General features: G+C 43.7%; 1 protein-coding gene across 18 annotated transcripts in view; it reads left to right on the top strand.

Annotated features, from left to right (window-relative positions):
• Positions 1–10,570: 10,570 nt before the first annotated feature.
• Positions 10,571–18,429, top strand: part of PITPNM2 (phosphatidylinositol transfer protein membrane associated 2) — a 189,163-nt gene continuing 181,304 nt past the window's right edge. For all 18 annotated transcript variants that reach the window (XM_075274038.1, XM_075274081.1, XM_075274070.1 and 15 more), the window contains exon 1: positions 10,571–10,898. The gene's annotated coding sequence lies outside the window, so the exon portion shown is untranslated. The remainder of the gene's footprint in view (positions 10,899–18,429) is intronic.

Below are 18,429 nucleotides of genomic sequence, written 5' to 3'. Positions count from 1 at the left end.
GCTAATAGAATGCATTGGCCAGCGCTGATTGGCCAATGTATTCTATTAGCCTGATGAAGTAGAGCTGAATGTGTGTGCTAAGCACACACATTCAGCTCTACTTCATCGGGCTAATAGAATGCATTGGCCAGTGCTGATTGGCCAGAGTACGGAACTCGACCAATCAGCGCTGGCTCTGCTGGAGGAGGCGGAGTCTAAGATCGCTCCACACCAGTCTCCATTCAGGTCCGACCTTAGACTCCGCCTCCTCCGGCAGAGCCAGCGCTGATTGGCCGAAGGCTGGCCAATGCATTCCTATGCGAATTCAGAGACTTAGCAGTGCTGAGTCAGTTTTGCTCAACTACACATCTGATGCACACTCGGCACTGCTACATCAGATGTAGCAATCTGATGTAGCAGAGCCGAGGGTGCACTAGAACCCCTGTGCAAACTCAGTTCACGCTAATAGAATGCATTGGCCAGCGCTGATTGGCCAATGCATTCTATTAGCCCGATGAAGTAGAGCTGAATGTGTGTGCTAAGCACACACATTCAGCACTGCTTCATCACGCCAATACAATGCATTAGCCAGTGCTGATTGGCCAGAGTACGGAATTCGGCCAATCAGCGCTGGCTCTGCTGGAGGAGGCGGAGTCTAAGGTCGGACCTGAATGGAGACTGGTGTGGAGCGATCTTAGACTCCGCCTCCTCCAGCAGAGCCAGCGCTGATTGGTCGAGTTCCGTACTCTGGCCAATCAGCGCTGGCCAATGCATTCTATTAGCCCGATGAAGTAGAGCTGAATGTGTGTGCTTAGCACACACATTCAGCTCTACTTCATCAGGCTAATAGAATACATTGGCCAATCAGCGCTGGCCAATGCATTCTATTAGCTTGATGAAGCAGAGTGTGCACAAGGGTTCAAGCGCACCCTCGGCTCTGATGTAGCAGAGCCGAGGCTGCACAAGGGTTCAAGTGCACCCTCGGCTCTCCTACATCAGAGCCGAGGGTGCGCTTGAACCCTTGTGCAGCCTCGGCTCTGCTACATCAGAGCCGAGGGTGCGCTTGAACCCTTGTGCACACTCTGCTTCATCAAGCTAATAGAATGCATTGGCCAGCACTGATTGGCCAGAGTACGGAATTCGGCCAATCAGCGCTGGCCAATGCATTCTATTAGCCCGATGAAGTAGAGCTGAATGTGTGTGCTAAGCACACACATTCAGCACTGCTTCATCACGCCAATACAATGCATTAGCCAGTGCTGATTGGCCAGAGTACGGAATTCGGCCAATCAGCGCTGGCTCTGCTGGAGGAGGCGGAGTCTAAGATCGCTCCACACCAGTCTCCATTCAGGTCCGACCTTAGACTCCGCCTCCTCCAGCAGAGCCAGCGCTGATTGGCCGAATTCCGTACTCTGGCCAATCAGCACTGGCTAATGCATTGTATTGGCTTGATGAAGCAGTGCTGAATGTGTGTGCTTAGCACACACATTCAGCTCTACTTCATCGGGCTAATAGAATGCATTGGCCAATCAGCGCTGGCCAATGCATTCTATTAGCGTGAACTGAGTTTGCACAGGGGTTCTAGTGCACCCTCGGCTCTGCTACATCAGATTGCTACATCTGATGTAGCAGTGCCGAGTGTGCATCAGATGTGTAGTTGAGCAAAACTGACTCAGCACTGCTAAGTCTGCATTCGCATAGGAATGCATTGGCCAGCCTTCGGCCAATCAGCGCTGGCTCTGCCGGAGGAGGCGGAGTCTAAGGTCGGACCTGAATGGAGACTGGTGTGGAGCGATCTTAGACTCCGCCTCCTCCAGCAGAGCCAGCGCTGATTGGCCGAATTCCGTACTCTGGCCAATCAGCACTGGCTAATGCATTGTATTGGCTTGATGAAGCAGTGCTGAATGTGTGTGCTTAGCACACACATTCAGCTCTACTTCATCGGGCTAATAGAATGCATTGGCCAATCAGCGCTGGCCAATGCATTCTATTAGCGTGAACTGAGTTTGCACAGGGGTTCTAGTGCACCCTCGGCTCTGCTACATCAGATTGCTACATCTGATGTAGCAGTGCCGAGTGTGCATCAGATGTGTAGTTGAGCAAAACTGACTCAGCACTGCTAAGTCTGCATTCGCATAGGAATGCATTGGCCAGCCTTCGGCCAATCAGCGCTGGCTCTGCCGGAGGAGGCGGAGTCTAAGGTCGGACCTGAATGGAGACTGGTGTGGAGCGATCTTAGACTCCGCCTCCTCCAGCAGAGCCAGCGCTGATTGGCCGAATTCCGTACTCTGGCCAATCAGCACTGGCTAATGCATTGTATTGGCTTGATGAAGCAGTGCTGAATGTGTGTGCTTAGCACACACATTCAGCTCTACTTCATCGGGCTAATAGAATGCATTGGCCAGCGCTGATTGGCCGAATTCCGTACTCTGGCCAATCAGCACTGGCTAATGCATTGTATTGGCTTGATGAAGCAGTGCTGAATGTGTGTGCTTAGCACACACATTCAGCTCTACTTCATCGGGCTAATAGAATGCATTGGCCAATCAGCGCTGGCCAATGCATTCTATTAGCGTGAACTGAGTTTGCACAGGGGTTCTAGTGCACCCTCGGCTCTGCTACATCAGATTGCTACATCTGATGTAGCAGTGCCGAGTGTGCATCAGATGTGTAGTTGAGCAAAACTGACTCAGCACTGCTAAGTCTGCATTCGCATAGGAATGCATTGGCCAGCCTTCGGCCAATCAGCGCTGGCTCTGCCGGAGGAGGCGGAGTCTAAGGTCGGACCTGAATGGAGACTGGTGTGGAGCTATCTTAGACTCCGCCTCCTCCAGCAGAGCCAGCGCTGATTGGTCGAGTTCCGTACTCTGGCCAATCAGCACTGGCCAATGCATTTCTATGGGGAAAAGTTAGCTTGCGAAAATCGCAAACTGACAGGGATTTCCATGAAATAAAGTGACTTTTATGCCCCCAGACATGCTTCCCCTGCTGTCCCAGTGTCATTCCAGGGTGTTGGTATCATTTCCTGGGGTGTCATAGTGGACTTGGTGACCCTCCAGACACGAATTTGGGTTTCCCCCTTAACGAGTTTATGTTCCCCATAGACTATAATGGGGTTCGAAACCCATTCGAACACTCGAACAGTGAGCGGCTGTTCGAATCGAATTTCGAACCTCGAACATTTTAGTGTTCGCTCATCTCTATTCATTATGTTTGTGCTTCAGAAAGTTGTTTCCAAAATACATTGAAACTTCTTTGTCCCAACCACCCAAATGTGCAAAGAAAAATTGTCTTTTGTGGTGTCGACCCAATCAAAGGTACAGATATAACCACAATTTCAAACAAATTTGGACGCTGTATAAACTGTAACAAAAATAAGAATGCAATTACTTAGAAATCTCAGATAACCATATTTTATCCACAGAACAGAGCATAGAAAACCTACCAAAAGTTTAAAGTTAGACATTTTTCCATTTAATTTAAAATAACTAGTTTAGAAATGGATGGCAGCAACGCTTAGGAACCTAAATATGTGTAATCTTACTTGTAGCCCCCATACTTTTCACTGCAGCACAGGTCACAGCTGTTGCCTTAAGGTTGCTATGCCTTCAAGTTAAGCTCTGAGTGGAACTGCAAACAGTCAGAGTATTTAGATACTGAGATAATCAGAGTGATGATTCATTGTCCAATCCTGAGCTGAGGCAGGGAATTTATCCATTTCCATACATCCATTGTAATAGTGAATACCGGGTCTTTAAAGATGGTGGACACTTTGAAGTAGGGCAGCAACCATAGCCACCAGCGCAATACAACTGAGACCCGGAGCTAATGTCTGCAGTCAGAGTTCCCCACCAACCCCATAACTTTGATGACCTGTTCCTATGACAGCTGGGAGCCTATAGGCCAATAGGAGGGCTAATAAAATAATTTAAAAATACAGTAAATTTTTAAAAATATATACCGTATATACTCGAGTATAATCCGACCCCTAATTTTACCACAAAAAAATGGGAAAATTATTGACTCGAGTATAAGCCTAGGGGGGAAATGCAGTAGCTACAGGAAAATTTCAAAAATTAAAATGGTTTTTGGGTGTAGTAGTTGCTGGGAAAGGGGAGGGGGTGTATTGGTTGTCTGTCTGCCCCTTCCCTGAGGACTGGGTCCCCCCCCCCCCACACACACACGTGGAATTCAGCCTGGCTGAATATAGGGTATCTGCAGTGCTCCTATTAACCCCTTCCCGACGGAACAGGAGCACTGCAGATCCCCTATATTCAGTAGACTGGGCACTTTCAGACACAGAGATACCTAATGTGTATGTGTTTCACAGTCTTTTTCTACTTTTCTATGTATTCTAGAGGAAGGAGTGATTTAGAACTTTTATTTATTTTATTATATTTTTTAAAGTTTCATTTTTTCCCACTATTTTATGGGAGATACTATACATTACTATTGCAGCTGGTCATAGACCACCCACAAAAAAAAAAATATTTTTTTTTTTTGCTTGACTCGAGTATAAGCCGAGAGGGGCTTTTTCAGCACAAAAACTGTGCTTAAAAATTCGGTTTATACTTGAGTATATACGGTATATTGAAAACAATCAAAATCATCCCCCTTTCCCTTTTGAATAGAAATAATTAAACAAAGCATAAAAAATTATATACCGTATATACGCGAGTATAAGCCAACCCGAATATAAGCCGAGGCCCCTAATTTTACCACAAAAAACTGGAAAAACTTATTGACTCGAGTATAAGTCGAGGGGGGGAAATGCAGCAGCTACTGGAAAATTTCAAAAATTAAAATGGTCGGAGTTTTTGGATGCAGTAGATGCTGGGGAAGGGGAGGGGGTGTTTTGGTTGTCTGTCTGCCCCTTCCCTGAGCTTGAGGACTGTTTTTTTTCCGCCCACTTGGAATTCAGTCTGGCTAAATATAAGGTATCTGCAGTGCTCCTATTAACCCCTTCCCAACGGAACAGGAGTGCTGCAGATCCCCTATATTCAGTAGACCGGGCACGTTCAGACACAGGGATACCTATTGTGTGTTTCATAGTAATTTTCTACTTTTGTATGTATTCTAGGGAAAGGAGGGATTTACAACTTTTTAAAAAAAACTTTGCTGAAAAATTTGGCTTATACTCAAGTATATACGGTATCTCTACGTCCGAAAACAATCTACAGACATATAATAATATTTTCACCATATGGCGAACGATGTAGTGGGAAAAAATCAAAAGAGTCAAACCGCCAAGCTAAAATTTGAATAAAAAGTGATCAAAACATTAGACATTTCACAAAATGGAATCAATTAAAAGTGCATCTGACCCCACAAAAGATGCATTGTGCAATCCTGTACTACATGGAATAAAAAACCTATATAAATCTGGTATCCCCATAACTGTATTGACCCATAGAATACAGGTGGCACGTAATTTTGTCTGCACAGAGAATACCACGCGGGGGGACCTAGTAAATGAACTGCAGAGAGCTGGAACCAATGTAACAAAGCCTACCATCAGTAACACACTACGCCGCCAGGGACTCAGGTCCTGCAGTGCCAGACGTGTCCCACTGCTTAAGCCAGTACATGTCTGGGCCCGTCTGAAGTTTGCTAGAGAGCATTTGGATGATCCAGAAGAGTATTGGGAGAATGTCCTATGGTCTGATGAAACCAAACTGGAACTGTTTGGTAGAAACACAACTTTTTGTGTTTGGAGGAAAAAGAATACTGAGTTGCATCCATCAAACACCATACCTACTGTAAAGCATGGGGGTGGAAACATCATGCTTTGGGGCTGTTTCTCTGCAAAGGGGCCAGGACGACTGATCCGGGTACATGAAAGAATGAATGGGGCCATGTATCGTGAGATTTTGAGTGCAAACCTCCTTCCATCAGCAAGGGCATTGAAGATGAAACGTGGCTGGGTCTTTCAACATGACAATGATCCAAAGCACACCGCCAGGGCAACGAAGGAGTGGCTTTGTAAGAAGCATTTCAAGGTCCTGGAGTGGCCTAGCCAGTCTCCAGATCTCAACCCTATAGAAAACCTTTGGAGGGAGTTGAAAGTCCGTGTTGCCAAGCGACAGCCCCATAACATCACTGCTCTAGAGGAGATCTAAATGGAGGAATGGGCCAACATACTAACAACAGTGTGTGCCAACCTTGTGAAGACTTACAGAAAACGTTTGACCTCTGTCATTGCCAACAAAGGATATATAACAAAGTATTGAGATGAAATTTTGTTACTGACCAAGTACTTATTTTCCACCATAATTTGCAAATAAATTCGTACAAAATCAGACAATGTGATTTTCTGGATTTGTTTTCTCATTTTGTCTCTCATAGTTGAGGACTACCTATGATGTAAATTACAGACGCCTCTCATCTTTTTAAGTGGTGGAACTTGCACTATTGGTGACTGACTAAATACGTTTTTGCCCCACTGTACCTGGTAATAATCCCAGCGTCATTGCAAAATAAAGGCCTCTTGGAAGGTCGGGCATGATGCTAAAGGGAGCAGCCTTTATTGGGTTATTTCACTGGAATTCTGTCATCCTAACTACATCAGGGAAGACAGGCTTTCACATTCCAGTGAGCGCCCTCTATTGGTTTGCAACAATGAGGTAGCTTCTGACTTCCTAATTACATCATGGAAGACAGATTTGCATATTCTTCTTATGGTTCTTCTGATGTAATCAGCGCGTTGTTGTGGGTCAACAGCTCAGTAGGGAGTCGTGGTGACAATCCTGAAGGTAGTCCTTAAGTCGTGGCGCTCAACCAAGCATGGCAAGTGGAGAGGTTCTAGAGGTCTGCGTAGCAGGACTAGAAAATCAATGCTGTTTATCTTTGTTTAGCTTAGAGGCACAGGCAGAGCAATACAATGCCCACACATAACAGCCTCTGTGTGCTTTCCACAGGTTTGCAGTTGAGGATACAGAGCCCTGGTTGTGTCATAAGTAGTTGGTTATAGAGGACCTTTCATTGATTTGGGCACAGGTAGTTCTAGATACTGCTGGAAAGCCAACAGTGCGCTGAATTCAGCGCATTGTCGGCTTTCCCGATCTGTGCCCCGGGTAAAGAGCTATTGGTCCCTGTACCATAGCTCTTTACAATCAGAAGGGCGTTCCTGACAGTCAGTCAGGTACGTCCTTCTTCAAAGCAGCACCTATCACGTTGTACTGTGAGAGCGGGGAGGAACGCCCCCTCCCTCTGCTCACAGTGCTCGCCCATAGACGAGTATTATCAGGAGGGGAGGGGGCGTTCCTCCCCGCTCACAATGTACAGAGCGATAGGCGCTACTTTGAAGAAGGATGTACCTGACTGACTGTCAAGAACGCCCTTCTGACTGTAAAGAGCTACGGTACTGAGACCGATAGCTCTTTACCCAGGGCACAGATCGGGAAAGCCGACAGTGCGCTGAATTCAGAGCACTGTCCGGCTTACAGCAGTATATAGAACTGCCTGTGCCCCGGACCATGAAAGGACCTCTTTAAGTCATTGGACAACGTAGGAGTTCTGGAGTTTTAAATGTGACATTCGTTGAGACACCAATGGCAATATAGATGCACAGTGGGGGATGGAGAAAGTGAGCTAGAGATCTAGCTGAAGGAGGCACACACACAGCGACAACATTTAGATGAATGATTACACCCAACAATAAACATAACAAAGGGAGATATATTTATATCTGACACTCTAGGATGTGTCCCATTATTTATCAAACAGGAAAAACTCTGATGGTCATCATTGGTATACACTCCATTTTTACACTTCTAAAAAATAGATATCGAATGAAGGGGCAGTTGCTTGGGTCCCTTCGCTTTTACTGGGACTATGCCTTATCTTTGTCTCCTTTTCTCAGGACAAGTTAGGCTAAGGCCCTATGGGCCGAAACCGCGGCGTGAACGCATTGTGGTTCTTCCCGCAGCGCTTTGAACAGAAAGTTCATGAAGTTTCCCTCCGCGGACTTTCTGTTACAATTTTATCTATGGGAAAGCCGCCGGCGTTTCCATAGATATAATTGACATGCTGCGATTTTCAAAACCGCAATGTTTTTGGAAATCGCAGCGTGTCCATGCTGCGATTTTTTTTTTCCTGCAAAGTGGGCATGGGATTCGCATGAATCCCATGCACTTTGCAAGTACTGTGAAACGCAGCGATTTTTCTGGTTTCATTGGGTGCTTTTGAGATGTAATATTACTGCCAATATGGTAGACTCGCCTCTATGGCTAATATAACAGGTTTTTTTCTGTTTTTGCTGTTTATGGGGATTGTGGCAAGATAAGACATCATAAGATGTAGATGTGTTATATATATCTTTATAGATATCTATACTCATCTATGAAATATAAGTAAAGATGGAATGATCTTAGAAGGAAACACAGCATGTTATTTATGGCTGGCACCACCATCATCTTCGTGTGACGAGTTGTGCTTTAATTTGCGACCATTTTATGGTACATATAATGTTTTGATTAGCTTCATTTTTGGGGGGTGAAATTATACTCAAATCTATTATACTTTTTGCATTTTGTTTTTAAGGAGTTCACTCTGCATTAAAAATGACATGGCAGCTTTGTCTGGCAGGTCATTACGATTACGGCAATACCACATATAGGCTAAGCCCCCAAGTTGCAGAAACAGTGTTTTTTGTTGTTGCAGATTTTGCTGTTTTTTTTTAGCTAAAGTCAGAAATGGATTTAACAGAAGAGAAATATATAAATATTTTCATTATATTTCCCATTTCTTTTCAAGCAATTCTTCTTGACCTTGGCTCAAAAAACTGCAGCAAAATCTGGAAAAAAAACCAAAAAACAAAACTCTGTTTCCGCAACGTGGGGAGTGCATTCACATGGAGAAAAATGGTGCTGAATTTGGTGTGGAATCGTCAGATTCAGTGCTGAAAAAAAGCCTCCAATTGACTTCAACAGGTTCCTTTTTCTGCTAAATTGTACTTTCTCTTGGTACCAATGCTTGGTATATATGACTTCTGGGTCCATATTTATTGTTATTTTTGGGGAAACCAAAGTGAATTTGCCCATTGGCAGGGGCGGATCCAGGGCCGGGTGAGCCTGGCAACCGCCCGGGGCCCCATGGCACGGCCCAGACCTAACAAAAAGGTCCCGGTTGGCAGGAGGTATGTCCCGATTTCATACATATACATATGCGTTTAAAGCAGGAGATGTCACAGCTCAGCTCCTGCTTTAACGCGGCGCCCTGGCATTTGTAGGCGCGATGTGATGACATCACATTGTGCCTACAATATGTGTATGAGGGAGAGAGTGGCGGGGGAGCGAGGGAAGGTGAGTGTGTTTTTTTTGTGTGAAACATTAAGGTGGAATATAATGTAGGGGGCCCATGAAACTGGGGGCAGATGGGGGGGGGGGGAGAACGGCATGACACTGGGGCAGAGACGGCGGCCATGAAACTGGGCAGATGAAGGTGGGGGGAGAACAGTATGACATTGGGGCAGATGAAGGGGGGGAGAATGGTATGAAACTGGGCAGAAACAGGGGGACAGAGATGGAGGGGGGACATGAAACTAGGGGAAGAGATGGATGGGGGCATGAAACTAGGGGCAGAGATGGAGGGGGGGACATGAAACTAGGGACAGATGACGGGCGTATATGAAACTGGGGGAGAGATGGAGGGGGGACATATAATTTACGGGTGACTGTAGGAGGATTATACTGTGTGGGAGCGCATGAAAAATGAATGAGAATGGGTCAATCTTGAAAAAATCCTGGGGGGGACCCCCCGTCCCCCTGGGGGGTATTCCATACCTCCCAGACCCCCTGGTAAGTAGGGCCCCGCCAAAGTCAATTGCCCAGGGCCCCACAAAGTCTGGAGCCGCCACTGCCCATTGGGGTATATTTTATTTTTTTACGGCATTCACCTATGGGATAAATAACGCTAGTTTTGGATAGTGGGGGCTTATACACACATGGGGATAGCTAACATTTTTGTCTACATTATATAATTTTTAATATAAAGATTTTTTTTTTTTTTTAAACTTTTTTCCCTGTCCCAAAAGGGGACCTGGAGCTGCAAGCTCAGATCCAGAGAGGAAAGCAGTTCCTCTCCTCATGACTGATGTGGACAGTGCGCGGAAAACACATGGACCTGATTATAGAGTCTATAGGGTCTGTGTGCTTTCATTAGCTCACCGCTAGTCAATGCGTTTGGTATTTCATTCAGGGGGGTCCCCAAGTGGACTCCCCCAATGGAATACTGAACGCAGATGTGAACCAGGCCTAAGCCAGCACTAGGCGACCTCTAGCAATCCAGCTGTTGTAGAACTACAACTCCCAGCATGCATACTTGCTCTGCTGTTGTTGTAACTTCAATGGAAGTGAATGGAGCATGTTGGGAGTCGTAGTCTCACAGCATCTGGAGTGTGGAAGGTTGCTGACCCTGCACTAAGCCCACCATCCATTTCTAATAATACTTCCTTCGCCTCTCTGTATCACCAATAGTTGGCGCGCAAACCAATGATGTGTGCAGCGCACTTGGTCGGCCAGCAGGTGGCTCTGTAACCCAATGAAGCTCCATGTGTCGGGCACCCCTCCCCAGCCTCAGTGAGGGAATGTGATGCAGCCTCCGTGTCAGCACTGTGGGCCAGGCTTCCTATTCATACCGAAGCTGTCAAACCAGTTCCCTGTGTCCGAATAAACCGTGCTTCGTCTCCCAAAACACGGCGGCAGGGGGTCCCATAATCCGAGCACTGTCATTTCCCTGCAATGAGAGCCTTCCTGGGCAGGAAGGCGGGCACAGTGCTGGAGGCCGGTTGTGTGTAGCCGGTGCTGCGGGATGGGGTGCACGGATTTCCCGGGGGTGTTCTCGCCGTGTGTGCACTGAGAGACCTGCACAGGCCTGTGTGTGACTGGATACGACGGGTGCCCACTTCTAGATCCCGTGAGGTAGGTGCATCACTGCCCTGAGACAAGGCGCCTCCCGGGTACAGCAGCAGCAGCAGCAGCCTGTGCATGGAAACTGCATAGACGTCTGCTAGATTCTCCTCACATCCTAGGTGTAAACATGATGCAGCATGGGGGGCTGAGCTGGCATCACATCCACTGCCCGTCTGCCATTTCTGTCTAATCTGTGTACCATCCAAAGCCTCCATACATGGCTGCTATCTAATGATGCCATCATACATCTTCTATAGGCTTCTCTATATTGTATGAAGCTTTGGTATGTTCCACTGCATGTAAAGCTTCCAGTATATATTCACAGCGCAATCCTATATAGCCTATATACCATCCATCAATACATACATACCTAGTGCCAGCCAATCCAGTAATGTAATTAAGTCTTTATGTGTGTAATCCAGATTACTTAATCCTAGGATTAAGCTATTGCACTGAGGTTATAATATATGACATGATTATGGGAGCCAGTAATATGTGTGTTTTGTAGTTTCCAGCCATCTAGAGATGGTGGGTTATAATCCATTGTTATGTAGCCCCCACATATTCCGCTCTGCTGCGCACCAAATCTTGATGTTATATAAGTGACATTTCCATGCTGCAGCCTGGGATTAATAATCCGTGTTTCCTGTATGCTATAGAAGGTAGTTCTCCTACGGTACATTGGCATTTACTGCTACATGCTGTTGCCAGGCAGTAAGCCACTAAACTCTCCAGATTTCTCTGTTCTAGTTTTCCTTTTATGGTTTTAACATGTTCGTAAATTAAAGCACAATGGAAGTAAATGGGACTGCCTGTGGGAATAATGACCTGAATCCTTGTCAGCAGCCGTGGTACAAGCACACTGTTGCTCGGCTTTTCATCCTGGAATTTTTCTAGGATATATGTCTCCGATGACGTCTGTGGAGCGTCACGTGAAATGGCTGATTAGAATATGGTTTGGGTTTTTGGATGTAATGGGGTTGGCATGAATTTAGTAAGAGGCAGCATATTTAGATGGGTGGCTGGAAGGCTGTATTCATATGGTCGGAATTCTGGCATCATATAGATTCCAAATCCTGATAGAATCTGCTGATATTCCACAACTAATGCAAGTGACTGAAGCATGTGATACATATTCACATGCAGCAGAGTAATATAAAGGTTGTACAAGGAATTAAATTTATCCCCCATCTAGAAGAAGGGGATGTGTCTAAGCAATGACTGACTACTAATGATCATGAAAAGGGGGTGCCCCAAGTTCTTCTCTGAAACGAGTGATATGGCCCATTCATTGTAATGAGGCTGCTAAAGGAAAGCCAAGAACAGCACTTGACCATCTCTGGCAGTCTCACTGGATGGTGCACATCCATGACTTTGGCCCCATTCAAATAGGAGAACCTGCGTCCCTTGTTCTCGTAATCAGTGGGGCTCCCGGCACTCCTACATCTTGTGTCCTACCTAGGTTTTAATGTGTGGTACATTCCCTTTGACTGCAGATTTTAATATTCATAGTATAATCCTTGTTGCTGCTAATTTCTCACAGGGTAGCAGCACATTGATGAATTATTAGCCATGACAGTAGGTCATTGAGGGTGTTTCTTTATTGGAGGGATTCATGCTTATTTAGTAAACCCAATGTATGCATCAGAGGTGCCAGGTACATTGCATGTTAAATATAAGGTCTCATAGAAGATTGTTTAGCAAACAGATGAAACAGCAGCATAGGAAAGGAGCCGTGTTGTGGAAACGTGTGTTTTTTGTTCCAGATTTTACTTTGTCGTGTTTATTTATTTTCTGCCAATGCCAGAAGTCTTTCCCTTTTATTTTCAGTCCATTTCCTTAATTTCAAAGCCACTCCTGGCTTTGGCTATTAAAAAAAAAAATCTGCAAATTCTGCACCAGACTATGCAGCTTTCCTGCAACGTGTGGCCTCCGCCTCATTGAGTAGTTGGTATAGTAGTCACAAAACATAAGAGGCTCTTTTATTGCCATAGGTTTGGATTCATCTTTCGTTGTGTTAGTAGAGAAGTGTAGACTTGTTCTTCAGGGTTCTCAGAAGTTTCTAAACCAACAGTACGGAGCACATTCTCTTATCTAATGATCTGGATGCGGCACAATTGTTGACAGATGTTTGGTGTCCTTCCAGCAAACTGTTATTTCAGTGTTGAGGGTCATACGGATGAATTCACCTTAATTTAATTGAAAGCCACATTCTATTGGAAGATTTTAAGACCTGCTTACAATGAAGGGCCAGAACTCTGACTCAGATTACATCAAGAAAATTGAGTGAGAAAAATGTATGTATTTAAAGAAAATAAATAAATAATTACAATTTATTTTTGCTCTTTCCATGGCAGCATTTAAAATTGTCTAGAAAAGAGGAAATGGCTAAGGGATGTTGTGAAATATGCCAAATGTATTAACAGTGCGCGTCGTTGTTTGTCGCAAGATATTGCTGTCTAGAATGCCAGCCAAGAGTTGGTGTAAGAAAAAGAGCCCGATTGTTTATCAGAATGGTTCATTCAATCTATTTTGTGCTGATTCCTTCTGTCTGTTTTTTAGGTTATGTTCACACTTGTATTGTCTTTCATTAATAACAGAAGTTCTAGTGCAGTGTTGGATCAATCATATGACCAATACCACTGGTGTCCAATGAACTATGAGGTTATAAAACAGGATCTATTGGGGTTCTGGGCACTGTTTTGTGGGAAGAATAGCTCTGTTGCGTTGTTACTCCTCCCTTTACATTTGGTGGAATTTCCTACACAAAAGTGGAGAAAGCATATTGTGTAAACTCTGCCTTTCCTTTGCCTGAGGAGTATCAAGCCACTTGAGAATATTTCCTTCTAGTGTTTTTTTTATGCTGTGTGTTTCCCCATTCCTTTTAAATACACTTTTGGCTTTGTTTTAAAAATAAGAAAATGCAGCAAAATCTGCATAAAAAAGTGGGGTTACTCAAATTGTTATGTTTCTTCATTTAATCCATACAGTCTCATTGTCAAAATCAGGGCCGAATCCTGCTAGCTTCACACTTTCACTGGACTCTGATGTTTGGGTCACTTCACAGAGCACATTCATAGATGTAGAGCCTGTTCCCTAAAACAGCCATTACCTGCTGACCCCATAGACCAGGGGTAGGGAACCTTTGGCTCTCCAGCTGCTGTGAAACTACAACTCCCAGCATGCTCCATTCACTTCTATGGGAGTTCCCAGAACAGCAGAGCCAGTATGCATGCTGGGATTTGTAGTTTTGCAACAGCTGGAGAGCCGTACGTTCCCTACCCCTGCCATAGACTATAATAGATATATTTTTATACTGGAATATACTATCATGTACTACAATATAGTATACTGGTTAGAATTTTATACTCAAACAGGCGAAGACAAAAGTTCTCTGTGCAGGACTTTTCTCTCCAATGATTTTCTATGATGGAGTCTCCAACATCAACTTGGACATAGATTTGAACCTAGCCTCATCTTTTCCAGAACTCCTCCCCAAATGGAGATTTAGATTTCTCTTTTGTAGGCTTGGTTAACCAGAGATACCATATGAGCAAACTCAATCTCTAAGTTCACATTACTGCCACTGTCCGCCCCCCGGGGAAACTAGACACGAGATGGCTTGCCGATGGTCATCTCTAAAACCCATTCATTTTTAAGGCTAATCGCCGGTGTCCGTATGCGGCTTCTCCACCTGGAAACCGTTTTTTTTTGCATGGACAAAGTCGTACTCGCAGGACCATGCAAAAAAAAAACAGTTTCCAGGCGGAGAGGCCGCATACGACACCGGCAGTCAGTCACCGTTAAAAATCCATTCAAATGAATGGGTTTTTAAGTTGTCCGCTGGCAAGCCGTCCCCTGTCCAGTTTTCTGTGGTTTAGGACGGAAACCTCGGGGCAGACAATGGCGGTAGTGTGAACGCCCGATAAGAATGAGCAGAATGATGTTGAATAGTAGTTACAAAGTAGATAGAAAGAAACCTGTTCTTATGTCTTCCTTACGTAAACATGTATATGTTCAACAGATGGTGAGATGCAACATAATGGTCTTTCACATGTGCTGAACTGAATGGGATGGACCGGAAGATGACGTTCCTAGGAGCATTTGTTCCTGATCATTATCTAGTCCTTTCCTAGTATATAGCGATGAGCACAGTGATGTTCTTTCTTTGTTACATATAAAATGTGGTCATTGAGCAACAGGAGTTTGCTTATTTTGTCAGCACAGCTAGTCAGTGTAGTAACTACATGTATAGACACAATAATAATAGTCATACTTTTGTTTCCATCCCCAAAAAGGACAAACTGATCTAATTATTATTATTGTTATTTTAAACATTGCCCTCTATGTAAAAGTCTGTTTTTTTTTCATTCATGAAAGGGGTTGGCCACTTTCAGACCAATATTGAAAAAAAAAAGTACCATAAAAAGATATACAATTTCCCAATATACTTTCTGTATCAATTCCTCACGGTTTTCTAGATTTTGGCTTGTTGTCATTCATTCTGTTACTTCTAGAGGATAAAACTCTGACCATGGTCATGTGATTTACGGTCCATGGTCATGTGATGAGCACACAGGTGCACAGCTGATTACCAGGCTGATGTCTGATTACTGTGCTGTGACTGTAACGAGCGGCACCTGTGTGCTCATCACATGATCATGGACCGTAAATCACATGACCATGGACCGTAAATCACATGACCATGGACCATAAATCACATGATCATGGACTGTAAATCACATGATCATGGACTGTAAATCACATGATCATGGTCAGTTTTATCCTCTAGAAGTCACAGAATGAATGACAGCAAGCAGAGATCATGTACAGTGCTGTGGAATATGTTTGCGCTATATAAATAAAATGTATTATTATTATTATTATTATACATGTCCTTAGGAATGGCATGCCTAATGAATTCTTGCATGAGTGAAAGGGAGCAGTGATTCTCCAGAGACCATTGGAGGGGGAAAGTAACCCATTTCTGGTAGAGCCAGCTTCCATTTGTAGGACAGGAGTTCTGCTGTAAGAGTTAGTATGTACATATATAAAGGAACACAAATTACTACAGAAACAAATCTCCATGAAAGAGATAGGTATACTAAAGTTATAAATGGTTGTATCACTCTAGTTCAACCTTATTGGTGGCTATTTATATTGCCAGGTAGCAAATGTAGTCCAACATCTGGATGAAGTTGAGCTGTACCATTTTTTTTTTTAACCAAATTTTATATAGTAGTATTGCAGTCTATGGCACAAGTGATCTAAAGATCACATGTTCAAGTCCCACAGAGTGGGAGCCATGGAAAAAAAACACGTAAGAAAATGGCGGTTTTGTGTTTGTTTTTGTTTGTTTTTTTTAATTCCACTTCATTCTGAATTTTTTTTTAACTGTTACATTGTACAAAATAATAAATGGTACCATTTTGAAGTACAACATATCACGCAAAAATCAAGCCCTCGTATGACTATGTAGACAGAAAAATTAGAAAGTTATGGCATTTGGAATACAAGGAGTAAAAAATGAAAAAACACAAAAATGAAAAATGTCTGCGTCTCCTGAGGGTTAAGGAGGCCATCAGGTAGTCCAGATTACGGACATCCTTGATTTGGGATAGGAGATCTGTGTTGGAGGGATGGGAGACTGACTTCCAGTGTGCACCCGGAAGTCTCAGCGAGCACTCTCTGCTATGTGTGTGTGAGAGAGAAGGGAGGCTGCTGCTGACTCATTAGCCTTCCCTGATCTCACACGCACATAGCAGATAGTGCTCGATCAGACTTTTGGGTGCACACTAGAGGGTGATTAGCATTTGAATAAAAGCGGGCTCATTCAAAAATGACTGAGGCGATTAACATACAAAAGGTACATCTAGTATAGTCTTTCTAAACGCTATGCAAGTATGTGCTTAGTTAAAAATTTAGTTTTCCCAATGATATAGCCCCTTTAATGCCTCTATGTCCCCTCCAAAAAACTTGCACTCTGTTGTATAGAAACAAAGAAAATTCAGGAATAATATTAAGTAAATATTTGATTATTTTGTCTGTGTAAAGAAGCTTCACCGCTGTCCGATTTCACATGGGAGAGAAATAAGTATAAGGTTTCTTGGAATGCAAAATTTTCCTGTCTGCTGTTTGTTTCCATTCCGTCACATCACTAAAGCCCTGTTCAAATGAATGACTCTATTCTGAGGACGTTTGTTCATTCACATGTCTTGGGCTTTGTGAACCAGCAAATTTTTGCCTGTTTTCACAGGTTTCTGAACTGAAAATTCTTCTAGCAGAATAAGGAACCCATTGAAGTCAATGAGAAGATTTTTTTTTTTCCAGCGCTGAATTTCAGCACCATTTTCCTCCGTGTGAATGTACCCTAATGTACCCTAGTGTATTTATTCTGCAGCAATATGACTACAGCGATACCCAATTTATAAAGTTGACAAGACATTTATAACGTATGATGAGCAACATGCAATAAAACACACACATTTTAAAATTGTAGAATTTTTTTTTTCTTTATTTCCCCCCCTGACCGAATAAACTGCATAAACATTAGAAGTACTCCAAAATGGTTGATATAAAAATACAACTAGTCTTGGCAAAGTCAAGCCATCATATGTCCTGGAGTCAAATATGTAAGAAAATATTTCAGTTCAATATTTGAGTGTTTGCTCACCTGCCCAAAGCAAGTTCTGTGAGTAATGGTGGTTCTCCTGAGTAGAAGATGCTTCATATTAAAAAGCAGAAATATATTACAAAATGTAGAATCTTTTTCATTCACTATCAAACGTCACTGTAATAATGGAAAGAGCTGACATAAGTAATAGTGGAGCGGAGAATGCACTTTTTAGATTGGAACCTCACAATAACATGGGCACAAGTTCTTAAAGGGGTTATTGAGGAATAGAAAACATGCCTGCTTTCTTGTCTGAAAGTGACATTTTGTCTGGTCACATGGCCATGCTGCATTTGAATGGGACTGAGCTGTAGAATAGCCATGTGACCCACAGGCATGATGTCGCTTTCTGAAAAGAAAATGCCCGTGCTTTCTAATTCTGGATAACCCCTTTAAATGTCAATGATGCTAGGATTGGGGCCTTGTATGTGTGAATCCTGCATTAAAATGTCACTGTACCATGTTCAGAAAAGTTCTTGTAGAAAAGACATATTTGGGCTGAAAAGCGTGTTGCACTTTGCTAGTTCAGCAACAGTGTACTTCACAGATTTGGTAACTCATAAACCGGCTTAGAAGCAATAATGTCCCTGCATCTCAGCTGACTATACTGTCATCTTCCTTCCTACCTGTATCAGATTAATTTAGGGAACTATCCGGCAAGAGCTACACTTAGGTTGTGTGTTTGCAATAGACTTTCACGTTTAGGCTGAAGCCCCACGTTGCGGAAATGCAGCTTTTTTTGTTGTTGATTTTGTTGCATTTTTTTATGCCAAAGCCAAGAATGGCTACAAAAGGAATGGGACATATATAGGAAATTCTAATACTTCTACCTGCTGCTGAATCCACTCCAATCCAAAATCTGCAACA

The sequence above is a fragment of the Leptodactylus fuscus genome, chromosome 1 (genome assembly GCF_031893055.1).
Source record: "Leptodactylus fuscus isolate aLepFus1 chromosome 1, aLepFus1.hap2, whole genome shotgun sequence".
NCBI lineage: Eukaryota > Metazoa > Chordata > Amphibia > Anura > Leptodactylidae > Leptodactylus > Leptodactylus fuscus.
This window is presented reverse-complemented; position numbering and strand designations above follow the sequence as displayed.